At 41.8% G+C, this 17126-nt stretch overlaps 1 protein-coding gene across 1 annotated transcript in view; it reads right to left on the reverse strand.

Annotated features, from left to right (window-relative positions):
- tmem65 (transmembrane protein 65) overlaps positions 1–17126 on the reverse strand; it is a 40753-nt gene that overhangs the window by 22435 nt on the left and 1192 nt on the right. The gene's annotated exons all lie outside the window — the stretch shown is intronic.

Here is a 17126-nt window from a genome sequence, read left to right on the forward strand (position 1 = left end):
CAGAAGGAAAGTTGATAAAATAAATTAAAAATGTTGTATTGTTCGATACACATGCATACCGAACCGAAAGCACTGTATCGAACGGTTCAATATCGATACGAGTATCGTTGCACCCCTAGTATTTTAGGCTCCTGCAAACACCCCGTCCACTATAATTACTACAATCACAGAATATGAAAGAGCAAAATAAGCATTGATTAAGTGACATGAAAAGCTGATGTGTATCCAGACACTTAATGACCAGTGATAATGAAGTCTGATGTGCGTGTGGTTTAATGATTTCACTCAGCTCAGCGATTCTCCTGCAGACTGTTATCATTAATCTCATTTATGTGACGAGTCATCAGTTTTCTTTCTTTGTTCCATTTCAAAGCTGCCACACAGTTTTTCTAATAATAAAACAGAATAATCACATAATCTGGAGCTCTGCTCGTCCTTGAGGATTTTTCATTTATCTTTATTTTACTTTATTTACTGCTTTCTGTTTGCAGCTGACTGGGTCTCTTCACAGCTCTCAGCCTTCCTTCGTTCTGCATTTCTCCGCCCTGCTGTTCTTCTTCTCTCGCGCTCTGTTTGTGTAATTGTCAGCTTTGTCAGAGGAGACGATTCATCTCAATCTCCCTGCGTGACGGGCTACTTTGGGCTCAGCTGAAAGCGATATGATGTGGGCCTGGCAGGTGGGGGCGCTGATATAAGGAGGCAGCTCGAGTTTTTAAGCGAGGGCCTAATTTATGTGCCACTCAACAGCACCTCAAACCACTTCTTCAACAGAGTGTTCATCGGCCTCAAATCTCAGAGGAAATGACACGCTACACACTCACGTCCACAGAGAGGCTGACAAGTTCCCGAGGAGGGCTGGCACCCTGCAGAGCGCGATCGAGTGGATGAGCACGTGGACATGTGCACACAGCGCTGTCTGTCATACTAGTGCTGTCAAAACATTTATTTCCTCAAAAGAAACCATCAACACAGAAATGAACCATCAGAATATCATCAATTATTCATTTTCACTATCAAATGTCTTTGTTTATAAGTTCTATAATAAAATTCTGGATGTTTGTTGATGGCCTTTGCCAGCAGTAAGGATTTGGTGTTATCATACATTATGTATGTTGAATGGAGAATAATATATAAATATAAGTAGAAGAAGAAAATCTTAAAATCTGTTAGACCTGGTGGCTGTGACTGGGATGGCTGCACTACTATGAGCTCTGCCTCATTCTCTGCCATGAACCATTTGACAAATACACTTACATCCATGTAATCTGTAATCCAGTATTAGTCTGGATGATTTGTTTGTCTATTTTTCAAAGACTGTAAATGATGGAGAACAGATATGAGAAGAAAGAAAGATGAAAAACTATGAAAAGGAGGCCTTAGGTCGACTATATTACACATGTAGTGTCTAGTTAAATCAGCGCTCCTGAATCTTTTTTGCGCCACGGACCGGTTTATGTCCGACAATATTTTCACAGACCAGCCTTTACGGTGTCGCGGATAAATACAACAAAATAAAACCGGTATCGGTACCAAAAAAAAGAAGATTTATTCATAACACACAGGAGAAGACCCAGGGAAACCGAGTTAATGATAAAAACCCTGAAAACCATGGATTTCACACCTGAGTCTCAACTCTCGCGGCCTGGTGCCGCTCCGTGGCCTGGGGGTTGGAGACCGCTGAGTTAAATGATTAATAAAAGTTATTACATACAACGGATCCTTTACAAATTAAATGTGACCTTGTACTCTGAGGATATTGTTACAAATTTGTCATTTTTCTATTTAGAACTGATGTCATCCCTATAATAATCAGAATCAGAATACTTTATTGATCCCTGGGGGAAATTATTTTTTGTTACAGTGCTCCATTTTAAACCAACATTAAGACAAGACAGACAATACACTAACTAAGAATAGTACAATATATACATATATATACATACATACATACATAAGTCACTCATAAATAAATAGTTGGAAAAGAAACATGTGTAGTTGTAGCAGCAAACAGTGTGTTAAGTGGATGCGTTGTACAGGGAGATGGCCACAGGCAGGAATGATTTCCTGTGTCGTTCAGTGGTGCATCATGGGTAATCTCAGTCTCTCACTGAACGAGCTCCTGTGACTGACCAGCATGTCATGGAGTGGGTGGGAGGTGTTATCCAACATTGTCTTTATCTTGGACAGCATCCGCCTCTCCGACACCACCTTGAGGGAGTCCAGCTCCATCCCCACAACATTGCTGGCCTTACAGATTAGTTTATTAAGTCTGTTGGCATCTGCGACCCTCAGCCTGCTCCCCCAGCATGCAACAGCATAGAGGATCGCACTGGCCACCACAGACTCATAGAAAATCCTCAGCATTTTCTGGCAGATGTTGAAGGACCTCAGTCGCCTCAAAAAATAGAGACGACTCTGGCCCTTCCTGTAAAGTGCTGTGGTGTTTTTAGCCCAGTCCAGTTTATTGTCAATGTGTACTCCAAGGTATTTATAGTCCTCCTATAAACTCCTATAAACAGACTATTTATAGTCTGTTTATAGTAATAGTCTGTTTATAGTAATAAACAGATACATACAGATACATACATAAATATGTAAAAAACTTGCAACATTTTTAGAACTGTTTGCTTTTTGGTTACACACAGTCCATCCTTCATATACAGTCTATGACTACAGCTTCTTCTAGTTTCATCTTTTTAAGCCAATATGTAATCAGAGCTGCCTCCATCCAGCACTAAGCTGATGTCTGAAGTGAGGGAGCATTGATATTGTGCATTAATAAGCAGAATTTGTAGGCAAACAAACAAGAATCCCCCCCCCCCCATGTTCGCTGCAGCGACACTCCACGTGTCCTAATCCCACTAATTAACTCCCTGAAGATTTGCACTTCTTGAATTCACTGCAGGTGTCACCGGTGGGAAATGTGCTCAAACCTGGAGAAAAGAAAGCCTTAGACGCATTAGCCTCTAAAAAGACTTCTCTGAGATCAGGGGATATTTTACTAGCAGTTTAGCACAGCTGGTATGGTAATATATATGTTTATATAAAAGCTGCATCAAAATCTGTATCAGCAACACGGGTGGGCAATATAGGCTCAAAATTATGTCATGATATGTTGAGCAAATTTAAGACAGAGGTTCCTGAAGTAGCTCTCGCTCTCATGCACGTCTGGGTTTGTCTGGTTGCTTAAGGAAGAAACCACACGGCTACTTAAAAGCAGTTTGGTGTTGTATGATTTTGTTCATCTGGCCAAATTATTTGATAAAAAAGACCGAAATGCACAGCAGACCCCGAGTGTGACCCATTCATTGCCTGGTCTACGTGCTGGTTCGCTGTATGTGTCGCAAACTCAGTGCACAGAGACAAATTATAAACTGAAGCGTATGGAGGTCACGTCAATCCATCAGGCAGGTTCACTGAGCAGCACCATAAACAGAGCGCTCTGCTCTGCATTCATGTGAAGGAAACGTCCGTCACACTTTTCAGTCTGACCCCCGAGTGCGCTCTGAATGAGGAAAATGCAAAATACTGAAACGTTCCCCTCAGAATTCTTTCAGTCTTTGTTCAGACAAACCTGATGGTGGCTTCTTTTTTTTTTTTACTAACGAAGTTTCAATTAGTCAAACTTTAAATATATTTTTGTTTATGAAATGGGAAAAATAACAGGAAAATTCTGACTTTTGCTAAATAGAAAATCTTTATGCAGACCGATCGTGCTCGTGTGCGGGCAGAGGACCAACAGGTGAAGTAAAAGTAATGTTCTGGCTCCTCAAGGGTCGCCCGAGCTATTATGTGGTGATAAATAGGTTCATACAGTATTTGTTTTGGGGGGCATTTTTACACTGTCTGTTTTATTTTGACATCCTACCAGAAGCGGGGCATCTCACTACTTCCTGTCTAACGGTAGAAGGATAATTATCTACTCCTGTGCCTGCCTATGCTGTGTCCTAAGCCAAAACCGTCTGTAAGTTGGCAGTAATGTTGTATCTTTACAAGCGTGTGTTTGGTGCCAACTGTCGTGAGTTACTTGCGACTGTTTATACGTTAGCTAACGTTAGCCTGTTTAGTTTTGCTTTACTTTGTATGATAAGGAAATACAGCCTGATGTTTATAGGTCATAGAATTTTCTAATTGTAAAAAAATGTTTACATATGTCAGCTTACACATGAGATTTTGTGTCTTGTTTTTCATTCATTCTTTCATAAAATCCATGCCATGCATCCAATGTGAAATAAAATACCAGAACGAAACAACGGTGTGGTTTTTCTTTGTGAGATGATGGTTATCCACAACGCCTAGTTAAGTGCGAGGTCATGAGTAATGTTCCTGAAGATGACTACATAAGTGCCATTTGTTGTTTCCCGGTGTAGAGAACAACACAATATAAAGTGAGATTTTCACTCTGGACTGAAACACAGGACAGAGAGAAGTCTCCAGAACTAACTTGTGGTTCGTTCACGCCACAGTGAAGCATCCTTCGCCTCAAGTTTATTTATTTGCTCTGACAGCCAGCACGAGGAGTACAGCAGATAACTGTTCTCGCCTCTCACCCAGTGTTTATTTTTATCATTTTGCAAAAAGTCTAAACATTGTCAGCACTATGAAAGTGAGGAAAAGCAGCAGCAGTGGCATGTACTTACATTTCTGTGATGCACATAGACTATGGTATTATTATGTACTATAATGTGTAACAGTACTGTTATATGCAATACAAAAGCTTCTCCAATAAATGCTCAAAACTCTGCTGCTGGTGGCAGAGAAGCCCCTCTGTTTGCATTCAATTAGTTTAATTAAGCGTGCCAACACCTTTGTTTCCTCTTCAAAGGATTTGCAACTTTGGATATTTGCTAATTCCTAAAGCTAAACCTGGGTTTGGATTCTTTTAAACACCCTAGCCTCCAGGCTCTGTGCAGTACACACACACACAAAGCTGTGGCTTTAAATCAATATCCCCAAACAGCAGAATGTGTTGTTCGGGAAGAAGCACATCACAGTGACACTTGCTGCCAATGCACAACAACAGTCCAACACTGATCTGTCCTCCCACTGCCGATGCACAAACATCTGCATCATCTGAGCCGCAGAGTGCTGACCTTAGGACACGTTTTACTCCTTTAAATCCTCATGTTTACTCCTGGTGGTTTCAGGTATCATGACAAATGGCCTGTTATAAGTCACTGATCTCTCAGACTGCTACCTCACCTTGTTTTATAAAGTTCACAAAAAAGCTTAAAGCTAACGGTAGCTTCTAGCAGAGTGAGTTAGAAGAAAATAAAAGAATGCATCGTCTCTACCTTTAGGACTCGCAGTGCTAAAATGAGCTCCTAACAGAGAACTTCTCTGCGGTCACTGCCAGTAAAGTTGCACCAGTATTTTAAACAGCTACAGCAGTGAGCCGCCATTAAAGAGGATGGTGATGTTGAAGAAGCTGGTAAGATGTTCAATCACCTCATTAATAACACAAATAAATATTTTAGTAACATCCAGTATCACTGTCTACAAAACTCTACTGTTAGACTACTATCACCTTTAAAATGCAGTTATGGATCAGTCTTTTAGATTAATAATCAGCAATGAAGTTAATGTTCACAGTGTGTGAGTGAGTGGAAGTTCCACAATCCCACGCCATCTCTGCGGCCAAAAATGTACGAGCAGAAATCCAACATGTGAATAAAGCTTTGTTTTTGTGTCTTTGCTCATCAAAACAGTTTAGAAAATATATTAAAAAAAACTTCAGCTGCCTCTATCGCCCAGCAAATCCTTTAAGAAACGTGACATCATCCAGAAGTAATGCGGTCAATCGTCCTTATTGGTTTCATCTCATTTCTTTCCAGAGAGTTGCTCTCAGCATCGTTCTCAAGGGAAAGTCTGAGGAGTTAAAAAAAAAAAAAAAAGCTCCTGCCAGCAGGATAAGAAGCAACATCCGTACAGCTCCTGCTGTTTTCATCTACACGGGAGGATCGTTTCAATGGACAGCAGCCACACTGTGAAAACCACCATCATCTACTTCAAACCCACATGAGCAGCAGAGTCACACTGTAATGCATTTTAATTGGACTCAGTGGATCATCCAGTCCAGCTGTGGCACACAGTTATACACAGATACTGCAGATACAGATGTTCCTTTAATGTTAGAACTGTGAAACACTTCAAATAGAATCGTTGTGGTGCTTCGTGTTAGTCCACTGTAGCAACAATGTAACCAAAGAACTACACCAATACCAACTATAAGACACCAGTTTATGCACTTTGTTGTGGTGTTGTGGTTGTCGATAAGCCCTTTCATGGACAGTAAGCCAAGAATCATCTTTATGAAAAATAAAGTAACAGCTGAACTATCTGAACAATGAGCAAGCACAAAACTTTAACGTCACAGTTTTCCTGCACATTAAAATTTTCTGTACTCAAATGAAAATCACAAGCGCTGTGATAAAATATTTAACGGTTTTCTTTACGTGGAGCTTAATTATGTTTGGTGTTAACATGTAAACCAATCATGGTTACACATGTGGCCTGTTTTTAAACCTTTATTTAACCAGAAAGTGAAACTGCTCAGATTAAGAATCTCTCGTTACAGTCGCTTGGCTCAAAACAGAAACGGTGAACTTGGTTCTCAGCTGTCGGGACAAACTGTCCAGTAACAGAAAAGGATTCAGCCTCCAGACAGAAGGGTTTGAACCCTGGACAGTAACTGTGAGGCAACACTGAGCCAGGGAAAACCCTGGACGTGATACACGGGACGCCAAATGCTCCTCGTATGCAAAGCCCAAAATCCACCAAAAACCATATTAGAGCTGACATATCAGTGCATCCATCCAGGAAATGAATTATACAAAGCAAGTTATTTTAGCTTTTTCCCCATATTTTGAAGAGCATGATGTCATTCACAGTCAATATACGAGTGGACACCTGACTTTCATTGTCAAAGTCCAAGTCACAGTCTAGTTGCGTCTCTTGCCTCACTGCTGCTCCACTGTGATGGACCGCTGCTGTCCTCCTCTGCCGTGAGCTGGGGTTGCTCTCCAACCATCACCTGTAGCAGATGCAGGTTCTGCTTCATGTCCTGCAGAGCAGAACAATAACCAGCAGCAGCAGAGAATGATCGGCCACGCAGCTGATCATAGCACTCTGTTATTTAACGGCCCTTTGCAGAAGAACAGCATATACCGTCTGGATCAGCATGCCTCCTTTTGAGCAGCCGCTCACCATTACGGGAAAACAAATCTATGAGTGACGCTGCTTCCCACGCTTTGAAGAGCAGGTGAAATGTAATGACTTAGTCTCATCCTCGGTACTGCACAAAACAGCTCAATATTTTCCTCATTTTAAAATACCACGAGTCAGTCGGGTTCAAAGTGGGCTTTTTAAATGTGGCTTTAAAAGAAATCTTGCTGCGAGTGATAATTTCCATCAGTAACGGAGAGTTTAATTACAGCTTAGCAGCAGCAGCACATCCACATTGCTAATTTATGCCTCATTATTCATGGTTTCCTAACAGCTTCGTTTTTATGTTAAACTAAAGTAATGAAAAGTGTGAAAACACGTCTTTGCATGTATCATATTATATGTGACTTGTGTCACATAACAGCACTCTAAGCCCACATTTCTATCAGACTGGTACCACATGATGTCCTCAGAAAGCATCAGTATCTAATTTAGTTCACCAAAAACAAACTGAGTTACAAGAGCATCATTAGTCACAATCTGTTGCTGCTTGAAAATCTCTAAATGTCCTTATTAAGTGTGACGACATATTTAATGGTGCAAATTGAGTTTGCAGCATAACTTCAATTTATTTCTTTGGCTCCTGGATGGGAACTGCTACTGGCTGCCAGTCCGACGTTATTGCACATGTCACTGTTTGTTTTGGAGCGACCGAGTGGTCAGAGAGTCTGCTACACAATAATAGTCCCAGTGGGATGTATGCAATTCCTCAACTCATAACAACTCACTGCTTTCAGCTCGAGGCTTCAGGACCCAAGGCTGTCGAAAAATGACCTCTGGTTCAGCTGGACTGCTTTTTCGATGGATTTGGAGGAGACGGTCTCCGTGCGGTTGTTTTGGTCCGAAGCAGACTGTGATTACACAGTCAGTCATTACAACCACACCTAATGAACCAGAGGTCAACACTAAACAAACTAAACAGGCCGACAGTGTGGAAACACCCGTAGTAATGTAGCAGTAACGTTACCTTTACGCACCCAAGGATCCTGAAGATTCAAGTTTGGCATTTACATAACTGAGATCATCATTTTAGGTTTAGGTACTCAATGTTCCTTTTCCCCCCTCTCGAGTGGGTTCCTCATCACTAGTTGTTACAGTTTAAACTGCAGTCGGTGTTTACATGGCTTCAACTTTGCATCTTTGAGGCCTGTCTGTGTTGTAGCTTCCTGAAACAGCAGAGCGAGCTCGTGGTTTGTAGCCTTGCAGACGGAGGGTTAGTGCACCAGGTCTCGTCCAGTTCGGATGGTGGTCCGTGCCTCTGGGACTTATGTCGTTGGGCTGCAGTGTACACCACAGGTTGGTTGCACCTGAATATGAGTCTTTGTTGGCTTGGAAAAACAAGGACTTCACCCAATGTGGGAAAACACACTAGCACTAACTGATGGATATGAAGTGCAAGGATTTACGATAACAGCAGGAGCCCATGATGCCACAGCACAACATGAAATACAGATGTGAATCTACCCTGGTTTATGACAACTCAAAACCTTTGTGACAAGCCAACAATCTGCAAACCATCAGATTACACTCACAGCGCGCCTCCTGCATTAACAGGGTTCCCTACAAGAAGATGTAATGTGTTAACAAGCCTGGAGACGAGCTCAGAGAAAATCTTTCAGAGTTTCTCGCTGTTCCTCGATGGCATTTAGCTCATTAGCTGGAAAAGTAATGGGCGCGGGGGGACGGGTGGGGGTCTGAGCTGCAGACAGTTGCTTATTAGAAGACGTTCGGGGCCAAACCGGCCGTCTAATTAATATGGAAGATGGTGCAGAAGAAAGAGGTGCTGCTTCGGTGCCCGACTACACCATCACACTGAAAAAACACATTAGCCAGTCATCTGAAACCTGACATACTTTTACTAACTTACTTTTACTGCAACTTTTTCCATTTGTTGTAAGAAACTCAGAACACTTTCATATTTAAGGCTTTTCTGGTAGAAACAGCGGGAAGAGCAACAATAACAGGATTGCCTGCTTCTACTTTTACAACTGAAAAGAAAGCACCGCACTTACAAAGAAGTTCAATAGCAGTTTAAGCATCAAGTAAGTCTATGAAGAAAGGAGCTTCTATGAAGCTGAACTGTGGTGATCCTTCTAATTCTGAAAGGAGATTAACTGTTTGGGTCAAACTCTCCCAAGAGGCGCTCAAAGCGCTCTGCTGCGAGGCTGACATTCACTCATCTAATGGGACAAAAAGACATTTAAATAGTGACCTTTAAAACTTTCTGGGTGCTTAAAAAAAGAAAAAAATAGTTAAAGAATTAGAACTCACGTCCACTCCCCCTACACGAATCCGACCGGTACTTGTGTGTAAATACCAGACCAGTATAGAAATAATGGTACCGGTTTATACGTTATTGAACATGAAATGATATGAAAACCTAAGCAGCAGCTGAACAGACGACGGGGGAGTCAGGCATTGCTTTCACAGCAAACCAGGTTTTGAAATAAATTCATAAACATTAATATTAATATACTACCCATAACAAGCAGCTCTGTATAAACTGCATGTATCACTCACAACTAACACGAGGGGGGGTGATTAAATGTAATTTACTATTAATGCTGAGCTGTTGGTGACGAGATGGCGAGACAGGAAGACAGAGACACACCAGAGCGTTCGCTTCACCTTTACAGCCTATTTCAGTGAGAACTCACCACACAACCCTGTTCACCAGAGTTCATGGTGCTGTTCTCTTCTTCTTTTTCTATGTTTTTAATAAACATTTCGAGCTAGAATGAGCTAACCTACAATAATCTGCAGTTAGTGGACAGAAATGGACTCCAATCAGATCCTGTTATTCAACCTAAAGCAAGCGACCACTTATCAGTGTTCAGTCAGTATATTAGTGTACCCTGTATGAAATGTTGGCTCCTATGATTGTTTCTATTCTGTTAAAAAAATCCTCATAAAAGAAAACTTCAGTAATTCTGAGGAATAACTTCCTGGTTAAATACACCCAAACATCAGTAATGCAGTAGCTCATCCAGCCCACAGTCCTGGCTGTGGCGCATCTTTACGTAATATAAAAGTGTCATATCGCACTGCCGTTGCTATAGTAACTCCACTTGTTTACGTTTCCTGGTGCACAACAACGAAACAAAGCCAACCATGTCTGAGAGCGAGAGCTGCGCATCAGCCTCTGATGTTACTTCAACAAACACAGAAGACTGTGAAGGTGGAAGCAACAAAGTGGCAAAAACACATCTGTGAACACAACGAGGCTACGAAGGAGGAGGTGCAAGCAGCTGGTGACAAAACCAAACTGCACTATTTGGGCTCCGTGTGACAGAAAAAGCAAACAGTGGGTGGAAATCAGTGACGTGTGGTGGGAAAAACAGCACGTGAGAATATTGTACTGATCTAAAAGATATTTAAGGTTAAGTTACCTATTGTTAGACTGTTATTTTAGACTGCTGCTTACATTTCCCACCCAGCTGCTGCTGTACTTGCATGTACTGGATATACTGCACTACAACGCTGCTGCTGGCACTGTGTTTCAATAGATTCACATTTGGAGTTCGGTAGTGTGTCATCAGTGACAACAGCTGATTTTTAAAAACAGGAACACATCATTCATTCACTAACACTTCAAAATGCTGCTGCCTGTAAACTGGTTTTGTATTTTTTTCCTATATCATCATAAATAATCTTCATCGAAATGTTCCTAAAACACTGATATAATTCTGAGGCTGAAATCACCCACCCCTCCTCACAGTCCATTACAGTTCACAGGTTATAAAACTGTAATGTGTGAAGTTTTCTTCTCATTGGTCGGCTGCAGAGGGTTAAAGTCCACTGTGTGCAAGTTTGACTAAAATCGAACCAACACTGGAGGAGAAATCATTCTCATCAGCTGTAGACAGACTGTGTCACGGCCTCATTGGTCCTAATTTATTAAGCCTGTCATTTCATTACTGAGTCACTGGGTTGCTGCATCCTGTGGTTATTTATAGTCCCACTAGTTCCTCCTTTGTGATACATGCCCTCAAACATGGAGTGAAGCCGAGGGCAGACAGCTTAAGATAAATAATATCAACCAAGCTGATGGTAACACGTAAGGTTCCTCTAAATTTAATAAAATCCTCCCTGAACTGAACCATCGTCCTTGCGGCTTCTACCCCGTTTAAAGTTTCTCTGACTGAAGATGATGAGTGAAAGTGAACGAGTCAGAGTGAGAGAGGAGCCAAAGCATTGCTGAAAGAGAGAAGCTGTGCAGTGTGCGATACCTCCATCCACCCATCCACCTTTAAATCAGGGGTGGGGGAACTCCAGGCCTCGAGGCCCGGTGCCCTGCAGGTCTTAGATGTGTCCTAATCCAACACAGCTGATTTAAATGGCTAAATTACCTCCTCAACATGAGGCCTGGTAACGAACTAATCATTTGATTCATGTATGTTGACCCAGGGTGAGATCTAAAACCTGCAGGACCCCGGCTCTTGGACCTGGAGTTCCCCGCCCCTGCTTTAGATACTGGCAGTCAGACCAGATCACATCCAGACTGGTGCAGCCCAAAGAGCAAGAGGAGTTTAAAATTGCTCAGCAGAAACCCTCAAATTAACGCCCACACATTTGTTAACTTCTCATGCTGCTGTTCAGCGTTTCTGTAATAGGAAACCTGTTGAGATCAGTGAGAGATTTTTAGCTAATAAATATTGTCTGGCAATTTTTCGAAGCTCTCCACACCCGTGCAACGCGGGAAGAAGACACACGCCTGCATAAAACACCTGATACAGCAGTCTCTCTCTCCTAAATCGGAAAAAATCATGTTCAGTGGTGGGCAAATAAAAACTAACAGTCAGAAAAAGAAATCAGTTTCCTGAAAAAGGAAATCAGCGCATCATCCCACACAGCAGCCTCGGTGCACACGACTAACGAGCAACGTGCTGCACAACAAAGTGACGGGGAGCTGGTCTGAAGCCGTCGCCGTTTCCTTTAATGTCTTCTCAGTAGAGCAGGGCGATATGACCAAAAATATTTATCATGATATACATATAACTGACGATATAATTGACACTAGACAAAATACTTTACAACTCCTCAACTTTATTAGTGCAAAAACAAAACATCAATGTATTTTCCCTTAAACAGGCAGCTGTTTATGTGCATTAAAGTTATATAAAAATGTAACAGTGCAAATGCAAATTCCTCGCTGACAGTTTAACCAAAAGGCATTTCCAGTGGAAACTGGCCGACATATCCTCAGCATAACCATGTTTAATATCCACAAAACTTAAAAAGAGGTTATACACACACAATACAGTAGAGGTGGGAATCACCATACATCCCACGATACGATATTATCACAATACTTAACGCACGATACGATATTATTGCAATTTTTTTAAAATATTTTGTGATATTCAGATTCTGTACATAAAGGTAAACTTTATCAATATTTGTTTTATCTAATATCAAAGTCTCACACTCAGTCTTTCTCTCATTTCAGTTTTATTGTTGACAAACTGAACGGTTTGTATTACAGTCTAGTCCAACTTAACTGAATGCAACCATCTGGTACAATTACAGCTATTCTGAACTATGCAATTTATGAAAACTATGCAGCCCCTTCAGCAACTGAAGAATTTGAAAGTAAAATAAAACAAAATGTAATTTTACATTAAATAAAAAAGTTTTAAACTTAATTAAAATAAAACATATCTTAAATTAAAATAAGTAAACTGTCATGTTTATTGCTGCCAAAAAAAAAAGTTAAACACATTTGGACAGTGAAGGAATGTCAGGATTCTTGCTCAGAAAAAGGATCAACATGCTCTGAAGTCAGAGCACAAAAACCTTTTTTGTAACAAAATATCGATTTCTGCTGTCCCTGTATCGATACATTATTAGCAAACAAAATATCACGATGCTACACAGAATCGATTTTTTCCCCCACCCCTACAATACGGTAATATTATGTTGAAGCACAGTACGTATCACTCCGCGAGGCTCCTGCCTACGATAGCCGTAATGCTCCGACAATCCATTAGGCGGTGCGGCTTCGTAGCTTAGCAAAGTCGTACTGAAACATTTGACAGATTTTCGAGCGCCGTGTACATAAAATCGTTTTAAGGTCAGTAAACACAACCAGAATTCATACATAAGGCACACGGGATTATAAGATATATAAGATTTTAAATGTGCTGTATTTTCCAAAAAATACGGTGATAACGACGGCCCGCTAGCATGCTCTACCAAATATAGTGCTTTGTTGTGTATCTGACGGACGAAAGCTAAACCAGTTCCACAGCAATGAAGTTGCAGCATTTTTACAAACCAGTTCTGGTTCATCCGTTTCATTCAACGATCCGCTTTCACTCTTCTCATTCTCCGTCACCGCCATGTGCGTATGTAAACAAAGGCACTGCACATGCGCGTTTTACCCATATTTGATCGCGATATTTCATCATCATCATCATCATCAACTTTTATTCGCCACATGCAGTAAACTGCAGTGAAATGAACCCGCCCCCGACCTTACACACACAACACAGACATCACATGGGGATACAAGTCAGAGAACGGTTGCATTACAGAAAACCACTGAAATGGACACTACAATGGGAAAGTACAAGAGGAAAAAAAGAGACCTCTACTCATGCTGGGCGAGAACAGGAAACAAAAAAACTCCTCTGCACAGAAAGCACATAAATGTCCACAGCACAACATTATGGAGCACGTGACCAGCAACAGGGTTGGGTAGGGAAAAGGAGTAATCCCAGGCAACACAGCAGCCATCCTGCCACTGCGCCGACTCTCCAGCGCGGGCTCAGACCAGCCTCGTGTTCCCAGGAGGCAACAAGCATCGAAGGCGTTGGAAGGGGAGGGGGGGATGTGTGAGTGCTTATCAGTGTAAGTGTATGTGTGTGCGTGTCCATAGTTCAGCTGAGACAGTGTCCTTCGCCCTATCAGCCTAAGTAAACAGTCTTCCAGCCAACCCAGGTGGCCTTGCATGGGATGGGAAGAATAGTCATCACACAGTCGTTATCAGGGAGTTTTTGTTCGGCTCCAGCATTTTCTTATTGTTTCCCAACATTATACTAGTATTACCATGAACGGTATGATATGACCCAGCCTTACTTCTCAGTGTGTCGGGATTTCACCATTTCAGCATCATCTGACTGTGAATAAGAATGAGGGAGAACAGGTACTGTTGACTGCAGGAAGGCTGTAAACGCACCACGAGGTATTTGAGGCACTAACCACACACTGAGCACACCCTGGGTGCTGCAGGTCCGGCGTATTGGTCAGTGGATGCCATATTTGTATCTCCCGTGGCTTCTACAGAGTGCTTCCAGACACTCGAGGGGATTACTCACATTTCCTGACTGGGCAGCTGATTTGACTATTTTGGTGCTCCGATGAGTCACCGTGGTTTTGGTTTCATTCACATGGAGACGCTTTATTTGCTTTCAAGCAAACAGTAAATACCCTGCGAGTCAAACACAGAACAACACACATGTGCACGCACGCCCAGCTGTCCACACCCAACAAATGTACAACCTGACACTGGAAGACACGTCAACACACACACACACACACACACACACACACACACACACACTGTAAGCTTATGAGTAAGGCGTTCACTTGCCAGTAACTACTCAGTAAAAGGCTTTGTATTTATTACACGGCGTGCTGCGGGGAAAAGCCTGTTCTAACGTTTGAGTCTAAGGTTTATTTTTTAGCACCTGACGGCTCTTTTTGGCTTCTCATCCGTAAATACTCTGCATACTCTTTCACGTGATTCAGTTTATTTTGAAAAGTTTCAACAGGATCTTGAGCTTTATTGTGAAAGGTTTATGTGGAACATAAACAAGCGGACAACGCATAAAAACAGGCGCTTGTCCGTCTGTAGTGTGGTTATATTAAATATAAGAGAAAGAGAGAACTTTAAGAAATGAATATAGCCACTACAGTGACCATCAAAACGATACAAAAATATTGCCGTAAACAGTTTATTTTGCGACACCACGAAACAAACGATAGCGTAAAATGAAACGATAGACGTTTTTATATCGTCATCCGATATATATCGTTATATGAACAGCCCTACCCAGCATCACCTGACAAATCCTGAACGTGTCCTCACTCCTCACTCATGAGTGGGGAAGCACAGTGGGCGAAGCGTGGAGACACTGATGACACGCAGAACGCTATCACATGCACTTCTGGGCTACCACACAAACAAAAACTATGAACGAGACAGCGTTTAACCCTCACCCCACCTGCACGCTCATCTCCAGGTGAATGCAACTGCCTTTAACCCTGGAGGACACGCCCACAAAACTAAAAACCAGTGAAGTGCAGACACATAAACCAAGCACCTCAATACAAACCAAATGTACACAAAAATCCCAAATGCTGAGGGAACAGCATTTGGGATCAGTCGGAAACTTTCCGACTGAGTGAAGCGACAGAAAGCATCTGCATGGCTGCACTAAAGCAAAGGCACTTTGCTGCTTCCTTCTTACACAGAACCGTACGACACGTCATCCCACCATTCATGTAAACAAACCATCACAATGACTGCTGCACAAGTTAGCAGGCGTTTTGCATTAAATGGCACAACCTGCCCATATGTCTCAAACCTTCAATCACAGGTCTCATTAAACCCACAGGAGAACTCTGAACACCGCTGTGATCTTCTGAGGCAGTTGGCTTGGAATTTGAGCTTAAGTTAAAAGTGTGAGCTATATACAAAGGATCAAAGTGAGTTTTAGGTGAGCATAATTCACTTTATTATTTCGGTCCTCAGTTTGCTGAGGAATAATTTGACTTCAGGTACATTAAGTCTTAATACAGTCGGGAGCTGCAGGGGATCAACTCTCCAGCAGGAAGAGAAAATACAGGCAGACAGGATGTGACAGACATTATATTCATGTTATAGTTTCCTTTAAACTTATTACTCCAAGTGTGGTAATGAGATCAGTAACATCCTCCATCGAATGTAAGTCTGATTCTCTGCGCTTCACGTTTCTGAGTCCTTGTAAAGATGCGAGTCATTTTCTGCACACAGCATTGGTGGGAAAACATCCAAAACACACGACAGCTGAAGAGCGACATCATAAAAAATGTTCATCTTTTTTTCTTTTAAAGATTCTGCCAGTTTCCCTGGATTATTATCAATATTGGTATTATTTAAGCATTTATGTGGGCCTTTAAATTGCTTTACAGTGGTTCGTTTTTTTAATCTGGAGAATATAAAATAGAAAACACTTTCATATCATCGGAAAACAGAAATAAAACCACACAAAAAACCTCCTCTGTTATTGGGCTTTGTTAAAATTTAAATATCAGGTCTACAAAGTCTTTAAAAGATTTTATTCCTTATAATTTAGACTTGGATATAATCCCACTTTCTGTGCTGGATCAACACAGTCAACATCTGGCTCGAGCACCCAAACCAGCTCGTCTTCAAGCTTAAGGTGGCTACAAAGCCTGGACAGACCAGCCAGTGAGGAGATTTCCAGCAACCTGCAGTCTGGCAGGCGACAAAGAAAATATGCTGTGTGACTGAGCCAATGCACCAGACAACACACTGAAAGACAGAACATGTCTTTGTACCAAAACAAACAGGGAAGACAACCAGCAGCTCGCATTGTTTATATGTAAAGCCATTTGTGCTGAAGAAGCAGAAAGCCTGGCTGAGATCCTGAGTATGAGCGAGGCTGACTGCAGAGCTCACAGAGGGGGCTGGTAATGAGGCTGTTTACAGTATTTCAGTCAGAAATGACTGAGTGGCTGGAGCTGAAGACCTGAAATGACAGTTTTTATCTGCCTCAAACAGTTGACCCAGACTGGGACAGAGCTGGCAGGTCTCGTCACACCCTGATGATGTCAGTCACAGATTCAAACTGCCACAATGACATGCAACGTGTACATGTAACGGTCTCAAGTCT

This window comes from Aulonocara sp. 'chitande type north' Nkhata Bay, linkage group LG22 (assembly GCF_057382095.1).
Source record: "Aulonocara sp. 'chitande type north' Nkhata Bay isolate Kocher_YH1m ecotype deep benthic linkage group LG22, A_spYH_male_GT1.1, whole genome shotgun sequence".
In the NCBI taxonomy this organism is placed as follows: Eukaryota; Metazoa; Chordata; class Actinopteri; order Cichliformes; family Cichlidae; genus Aulonocara; species Aulonocara sp. 'chitande type north' Nkhata Bay.